Source organism: Marmota flaviventris, chromosome 17 (assembly GCF_047511675.1).
Source record: "Marmota flaviventris isolate mMarFla1 chromosome 17, mMarFla1.hap1, whole genome shotgun sequence".
Classification (NCBI taxonomy): domain Eukaryota; kingdom Metazoa; phylum Chordata; class Mammalia; order Rodentia; family Sciuridae; genus Marmota; species Marmota flaviventris.
The window spans coordinates 12,604,652-12,613,748 of record NC_092514.1 but is presented as its reverse complement, the minus strand read 5'-3'; positions in this window follow the sequence as shown (position 1 = coordinate 12,613,748).

Sequence of the window (9,097 nt, the reverse complement as noted above, 5' to 3'; positions counted from 1 at the left end):
TCAATAGCTGAATGATTGAAGGAATAATTTAGGGAATAGGAGATGCATTTCAGACATAATGGCCTATAGTCCTATCTATGTGACCAAGTGGGCACAAAAGCAAAAACACAGGAAGCCCAGAAATAAAGGCTCAGCTTGGCCTAGCCCGTGGGTCTCTCCAGGAACCAATTGGAGCTGCAGGGAGAGCTCCTAGGGGAGCATCTAGGTGAGGCCTGGGCTCACACAGATTCCAGAAAGGAAGAACCTAAGTGCCTACACCATGCAAATCTCCGAGAGGAGGAGCAGAAACCTGGGGACCGAACCCTACAGTGCCTGCCCCCATGCAAAGAACAAAGGACGCAGAAGCAAAGAAATTGTGGTCCCTTCCAAGTTCCTCATGGCTGCTGAGAGAGACACTAATAATTCAACTCCGTAAACATTGAGTATGCGCCTGGACCTGCTGGTTGTGGGTGTATGTAGTTGAGGAAGTCTGTCCAGACTTTCAATACAAGGCAGACGTATTCATCCCAAGGAAAAAAATATAACCTGGAAGAAAGGCTGCCTCAGATACTGTCAGTACCTTTGGGCCAGCTCCTTAAGCACTAGGTCCCAGTTGCCCTCCCTCTAAAATCTTATTTAGTCCAGAGACAGGGCAGGGGCTCAACTAAATTCTAGCTTCACATATGTGGTTGACCCTGAGAAGTTTTCTTTGCATGAGAAGCCTCCCTCCTGAGCCCAAGAGGGGGACAGCTGATAGGTTTGGGTTTATTCTTCTCCAAACAAGTATGATATATGGGGGCTGCATTAAAAAAATTGTTGGATGATGAGGACTTGAGCTAGGAAAGCTATCAATTGGAGCCCATCCTTCCTCATCCACCATCATGGAAGGAAAGAGAGATAAGAAACCTTACATTCAGGAAGCAGGGTGAACAGCTGCACTTACATCCAAGATGGATGATTTCAAGGAGGGAATGGATGTAGATACTTTCAGGTGCAGTGGGAGGGGCATGTGGACACACAGATCTTAGGGGAAGTGGACTTTGGAGGTATGCTGTAGAGATCTTTCATTATGAGCCTCAGCACAGCTTTCTATAGCCAGAGCTGCCCAAAGTGACCCAGAGAGAGAGAGAGAGAGAAAGAGAGCAAATAAAAGGAGGGGACTTCACGGTTTTTCCTTCTTTCTATCCTTGTTCCCCTTCATGTAAGGGAAGAGTCAAGAGTCCTGGTAGAGAATGGAAGAGAAAAATGCCTGCTGGAATAGGGCCAGATGTGCTCGAATACACCCTTGGAGGCATCTGGAGAATAATGATAGTCTGCCGGGTTTCTGTTCTCGCCACTAAAAGGCCCAGGGGTCACTCCAGTTAAACTGGGCTAACTGAGCTGCACGAAATAACCACACAAGAGACACAATACCTTTTTCTTTGGGGTCGCTGTGACGGCTCCTCTGACCTTAAGGGTCCACAGGAAGAGAGAGAGCACGTGCTGACCCCTTTTATTGAGGAGAAGCTATTAAAATGAGGCAAGGGGTCAGGTTTCAGAGGGCTGAGTATCTTCATGATGTCCACTGTCAGCAGGTTGACTGACACCTGGGTAGGCCACACCCAAGGGCACAGTAAGAGAAGCGGACACACACAAGGCACTTCCATGGAAGATTCTATCCTAAACAGGGCAAGGGGTTATATTACAAAGGAACAGGTGAGCATAGCTTCACCCATGGGGCTGTAGCAAGACACACCATGCACGAGACACCGATCCTCGCACCCAAGAAGGGTGCCACATTTCTGCGACTGACAGCCTCAGCACCCAGCCAGGGAGTGTAACTCAGTCATGTGTAAGGTTGGCCTCCCACAAATGTCATTACCCAAACTACCATGCGATAAAAATATCTTCAAAAATCAAAGTTACAATCACTATCTCATTTAATTCACCAGGGAAGGTGGATGTTAGTATCCCCTTATCATAGATGGGGAAACTGAGGCTTACAATGGTTACAAGACTGGCCACAGGGTCACATGGTTATGAAGCTTGTCTGACACCCCGTGCTTTTTTCTCAACAGACACTTAGGTGACCTCAAATTCCTCCCTCCTCTTCAACTGTGTGATTTGAAATGTTAAAGTGGGGTTTTATTCACCATTTGAGAAGCAATCCAATAGTTATCAATAATATCTCCATGGCAACCACACGTCATCTTTTCCCTCCCAGTGTGTTTTATAACTTAATCACAAGCCCCAACTTTACCATTGACATAATAATGAGAATGTCTCTTAAAAAAAAAACAAAAAACAACAAAACACACAACATAACACTTCAGGTATAAATAGTCATGGCTAAAGAAAAACAAATTGGAAACGTAGGCAGCATGAATAAGTATAGTGCATTGACAATTTGCCCTAAAAATAGTTAATATAATTAGTGGCAAAGAGTAAAGCTAACTTCATAACGTTGCAAGCGGATGTCAGAAAAACACTTGCCTGTGCTGGTTTCATTAAAGCTGAAATTGCTGCAAAAAAATGCGTGTCTGTTTATAGCCGCTCTTTAAAAGTCAAAAAAAAAAAAAAAAAAGCCAGATGCTTCATTGATATGTAAGAATGTACTAGAGATTTCCACCAACTGAAATGATTTGGCCATTGCTTTCTCAGGCGGATTTACACCATTCCTTGTAAGGCTTCGTCCTGTGGAATTAGTGGTTAAAAGGATGGCTCTGAAGCCCGCCAGCCTGACTTGGGTCCCAACTCAGCCTCTTTGAAGTTGTGTGATTTTAGACAACACTTTGCGCAGCCCTGCGCGACCTCAGGGAAGGACGGAATGGATTATTACATATTGTAATTGGTAAACTTCATGTATTAGAAGCTTAATCCCCCAAGGTTGAGAGGTGGGACATTTAGGTGGTGATTAGTCACCAGGGATCTGTCCTCATGAATGGATTGATGTTATCACAGGAGTGGATTAGGGATCCAGAGGGTGAGTGTGTTATGAAAGCAAGTTGGGCTTTCTCACCTCTCTCTCATGTGATGCCTCTACCAGGTTATGACAGAGCAAGAAGGGCCTCACCAGATGATCTTGGCCTTCCCAGCCTCTGAAACTGTGAATCATATTAATTTGTGAATTACAGATTACCCAATCTGCAGCATCCTGTTACAGATCGCACACTGGACTAAGAAGCATGTCACCCAGAATAAGTGAGTATCAAGAATCAATGAAGGGCTGGGGTTGTGGCTCAGGGGTACAGCACTCGCCTAGCATGTGCAAAGCCCTGGGTTTGAACCTCAGCACCACATAAATATAAAATAAAGATATTGTGCCCATCTACAACTAAAAATTTTAAAAAAATAACAATCAATGAATATCAATTTATGATCTGTAAATATCAATTTTTATTATTCAGATTTAGGGTTTCCCCCTTCATCAATTAACAAATAGGCCGACAGCCGTTTAAAAAGTACATCTTCAATTAATGAAACTAAAACGTCATCTTAAAGATTATTATTAAACTAGGATATCATTTTAAAAAGAAGGATCTCTTTCCAGTAGAAATACAATATTAGCCATAAAAATGAGCCACAAGCCATGTTTAGTTTTCTAGTGGTCACATTAACAAAATAAAAAAAAAAGAGAAGTTAATTTTAATATTTTAACCCAAATATATTCAAAATATTGTCATTTCAACATGTAATCAACACTCAAAATCATTAACTGATTATTTAACTTTTTCAAACTGTCTCTGAAATCTGATGTGTGTTTTACACTTACAGCAGAGCCATCTCCATTTGAACTAGCCACATTTCAAGTGCTTAGTAACCAAATGTGGCCAGTGGCTACACAACCACTTTGTGAGTTAAAAGAGATCAATACATGTCAACAGGGCTGGGGATGTGGCTCAAGCGGTAGTGCGCTCGCCTGGCATGCACGGGGCGCTGGGTTCGATCCTCAGCACCACATAAAAATAAAAATAAAGATGTTGTGTCTACCAAAAAGTAAATAAAAAAAAAATACATGTCAACACAGGCGTTCACAATTGTAGTGGCAGAAATGGAGAGAAAAAACAAGTGGCCCAAAGGGTACTATTTTAAAGTAATATAACTTACATGTGTTAGCTTTCCATTACTGTAACAAATTACCTGACATAATCAACAGGAGGGAAATTCTTTTTTTTGGCTCACAGTTTTTGAGTTTTCAGTCTCTGGCTGGTTGACCTGTGGCTTTTGGGCCTGTGATGAGGTAGCACATCATGGTAAGAAATGCAAGTATAGCAGAACTGCTCTCCTCATGGCCAGAAAGCCGAAGAGAAGAAGAAAAAAGGACTTATATTTGAAAAAGGAATTAGAGGGTGCATTCTGCATTCATGGGACGGGGGATGGAACACAGAATCGAAATACAACAGGCATAGGAACTTTCTATGTGGTGTTTTCTTTCTTAAGGAAGAAGTGCCTAGGACAATTTTGGACCATTGCTGCACACAGGGGTGAGTGCAAGGGGAATTAGTTACATGGAATCCAGGCTCTGCCCATTCCTGGCTGCATGACCTTGGACAAATTATTTATCCTCTCTGCGCCTCGGTTTCCTCATCTGAAATATAGAGTAATAATAGAACCCACCTCTGAGGGCTGCCCTAAGGATCACTGGTGTGGATGCACATAAGGGCTCTGAACAGGGCCGGGCACCCAGTAAACACGATTTCAGTTTTAAACTGCTCCACGGAGAACAAATACAAACACAAGACGACATGCAAGAATCCAGCTTTCAGATGTTCAAAGCGGACCCCACATCACAAATCCCTGAACAGGCCTGTGATTTATTTCTGCTTCGTGAAATTCCAAAAATAGTCATTTCTCCGTGAGACAAACACCCGGGACTTGTTAAACCAATCATGTCATTGTGTCATTGGGGGATTTTTTTTTTTTTTTCATCCAAGCTATATTCTTAACATATGATTCATCCTTTTTCTTTTTTATTACCTAGAGCCTCAGGCAGGTTGGAAAAGCTATACAATACTTTGATTTTTTTGTGAGTTAAAAAAAATAATAATAAAAAAAAAAGGCAGCCACCGCTATTCAAGCTAAACACAGCGCACTGTACACCAGGAGTCGGCCTCCTAAGCCAGATTCGTTGCTTAAACCTCAGACAAAAGCCCTTTCCTCCCTTCTACCCAGCCTTTCTTCTCTCTCTGAATTCCATTTGATTTTTCTTCTTTTTTTTTTTTTTTCTTCCCCCTTTCAATCGCCCTCTCCTTGCTGAAAGAGACTCCATTGTGCCCAATTTCTCAACTCCCTGTTCGTGGACTCATTTCTCAGAAGCACTCATTCTGGGGCATTTCAGATACAAATCAAGACTATATATATATATATATATATATATATATATATTTCTTTCAGACACAGAGGATTTTCTTTGAACCCCCATTCCTTCTTTCTGTGATTTTTCTTTTTTTTTTAAACCAGACTGCCACCAGCTGCCCTTTCAATCACCAAACAGCTTTTGATATAATACAAGTGAGAGGCCATCCTTTCTAGGAAACGGCGTTGGTCTCAGATGGCTCGTGACTGATCCGACACCATATATTCTTTCTGATGTCTTTACCAAGTAATCTTCATTCAAATTATTTGTTAGGGTTTTTTTTAAAAAAAAGATTTTTTTTCTGTCTACCAGCTGTTTCCCACAAGCCTTGGACCTTCACCCCTTCTGTTAATCCTTCTTCAAAAATTCCCTTTACCCCGTTGTTTCCCGCCCCCCACCCACCCACTCTTCAGCTTTTCTAGAAGTTACTCTGCTTTACCTTATTGGATTTATTGTAAATCTTTCCACTCTTGTTTATGAACCCCAGTCTCAAAATTATAGCTAAAAATGATAGAGCTGGGGAATGCAACTCAGTAGTAGAACATGCTTAGGATGCATGAGGTCCTCCTGGATTTGATCCCCGATACCTAAATAAATGAATAAATAAAAATAAAAATGAAGGCAGGTGTCGTGGGGTACGCCTTTAACCCCAGTGCCTCCGGAGGCTGAGGTGAGAGGATTGCAAGTTCAAGGCCAAGCCTCGGCAATCTTTGCAGGATTCTCAGTAACTTGGAAAGACTCTGCCCTCTTGGGCTGAGGTTATGGCTCACTGGGACAAGGCTCCTATCTACATCCTGAATGTCAGAGGAGCACAGAGAGAGTGATGGTTGCTTATGGACCAGCCTTGTGGAGGGCGTTTTGCATAGACTCACATCCTTCCTGTACAACTCTGAAATATCTATTACCCTGCCTGGCAGAGGGGGACCCTGAGACGCAGGTGGACCCCGTCCCTCGATGGCACGTGCCTGTGTTCTCAGATCTGAGCCCCCGAGTCCTGGGCCTTTCCTACACACTCGCTGGTCTTCTCAGCCTTTGGGCAGCGGCCTTGCCTGCTCTCTTCTCTCTCTAGGCAGATCCAGCTAGCTTGGAGGTGTGAGGACAGACACCAGGGTTGGGAGCAGCTCAGCTCCCTTGCAGCTGGGGTGTCTTGAGCAGAGGTGTTGGTCTGAGAGAGTGAACCCAGGCATCAGCTGATGGAATGGTGCAGAAGCAGGTGCCCGGCCTCGTACCCCTTCCTTCAAGTGTGTTGAGTGGAGGAAATCCCTTGTCATGATCCAGGACACTGCAATACTAGGCCACATCACTTCTCCTAACGATGCACTTTTCTCCCCTCCAGATCTGGGGATACTGACACCTTCTTGCTCCTCTCCTGGGGACACTGCAAGGGAATTAGACCAAGAACTAATCCATAAAGGATTTAGCTAGAATATGGGGGGCTTGGGAAGGGACCCCCTGCATTCCAGATTATCATTTCATGAAGACGAGTCACTGGTGATGTCTCCCGTATTTTGCAGATGAGAAAACAGCAGACTTCAGAAGGCTAAGCCCTCCCCTAGGGCTGACGGAAGAGTTGGGGTGTGGAAACAGGAAAGAAGCCCATGATCCTGACCTTAGGGAGAAACCCGAGATCCAGCGGGGGCAGGCGAGTTCAGGGTAACATTGTTGTTCTACCCTGTATGCCAACCCTCCTCCAGCCTCTCAAATTGTTTTAAATTTTGCAGAAAATATATGTTGCTATTTTTCCTGTTTTGGAAAAATCCAACCCTGGGAGTAATGACAGGGCTCAAAGCAAGCTTCAGCCGAGCGGCCAGCAAGCTATTACGGGTCTGCATGTGTCTCGATTTTCCAGGTGGCCTTGGTGACAGTTGGCAAGGGGACTGCTTATGTAACTTGCAGGCTGACGGGGGGATGGCTGCAAGTCTAGGGAGAGAAGAAAGTGTGGGAAGAGCCGTCCCCCGCAGAGGGAATGAGGAGCTTCCTGGAGGGAAATTCATGGGCTTCTTTCGAAAACTCTTTGGCAGTCAATCTTATGGCTCTGTGGTGACCGCCTCCAACTAATGGTCACCCAGAAGCAAAGAGAGGGGAAAGCCAGCAGCCAGCCCAGTGCTCCCTGGAGACGGTAGCAACCTCCAAGTTGGCCCGAGTCTGTGCGTTGGAGCCCAGCTAATTGCTTATGGTCGGAATATTTGTGCCTCCCTTGCAAATTCAAGTGTTGCAATCCTGATCCTCGAGGTGATGGCATTAGGGGAAGGGACTTTAGGAGGTGATTGGGTCATGAGGGTTCCACTTCTAAGACTGAATTGGTGTCCCTGTAAAACAGGCCCAAGGAAGCTCTTTTGTCCCTTCTCCCAGGACACAGTGACAAGACAGGTCTTTGAACCAGGACTCAGGCACATTCTTGATCTTGGACTTCCCGGCTTCAGACTGTGAGCAATAAATTTCGGTTGTTGATAAGCCGCCCAGTGTATGGCCTTTTGTTATAGCAGAACGAAGGGCCCGAGACAGTAGTTTTGTAGGTACGCGTCGTAGTTTTTTTCATAGTGTCTGTCTGGGGAAGGAGTAAAGGTTAAATGTCACCTAGAAGCAGTAAGGGGAATCCCCAAAGTCACACAGTGAAACCAGTAACGGGGTGGCCCCTCATCGCTTGACCTCTGCCTTGAATCCTATCCCTAAGGGACCGATTGGGAGAAATGCACCGTATACATCTGCCATGTGCCAGCTCTGTGATGGCACAGTCAGCTTGGCGTGACTATAACATTTTAGCTGAGAAAAATCAACTTAGAAGAAGGAGAGATTGACAAAAATGAATCCCATTGTTATGCATAATTATAATGTACTAATAAAAATAAGGAATAAAAAAAGAAGAAGAAGAGATTGATTTTGGCTCACGGTTTCAGAGGTTTCAGTCCATGGTCACTTGGGCAAATTGCCTTTGGTGGCACCAAACTTCATGATGGGAGCAGATGCAAACAGAGAGGAAGAAGAAGAGCCAGGGGTCCCAGTATCCCCTTGACCTAATTCCTTCCCAACAGGCTCCACCTCCTGAAAGTTCCACTGTCTCCTAATATTGCCACAGGCTGGTGACCAAGCCTATAGCCCGTGAGCCTCTGGGGGACATTTAAGCAGCAAACCATAGCAGTGACCTTATACCTAAGTACCTGAGCAACCAAACTAGGTTGATTCTACTCCCAGCTCAGGGTCCTCCGCAGGGACCACAGGGCTTGTATGGGCAGCACCAGGTGCCGTCTGGTTACTGAGTTAAAGGGGTGAATTCTGCTCATTCCTTCCGGCTGCTTCCCATTCTTTCTTCCTATGTCTGGTGTTTCCACATCTCGGAGTTGTCCACGCACACGGTTCCAAATTAGCCAGAGAGACCATCAGAGCTAAGTTCTAGCAAAGAGCAATCACAGTTTTGCATCTTGTTTTGGTGTTGTATGCGATCAGACTCACCATGCCTCCGTCATCAGTCTTGACCCTGTTCTAGGATGGAAGGTGAAGATGGTAATAAATATCTGCAGAGCCCCTGTGCTGTGCGAGCCTGTTATTAGGTGTCCAGGAGGATGCGAGGGGTAGAAGGAGTGGCGTTGGACTTGGGAAGCTTTGCATCCTTGTGGGAAGAGCATAATATTGCACGAATGGTGAGACTTGCTGGCTTAGCCAAGGTGACTGTCCCAGCACAGATATTTGCTTAAGCCCACCCCCTGCATGTCTCACATGGAGACAAAGTCCTCCAACAGCCAACCAGAGATCCAGACGGGTCCCGCCACCCCATAGTAAAATCTC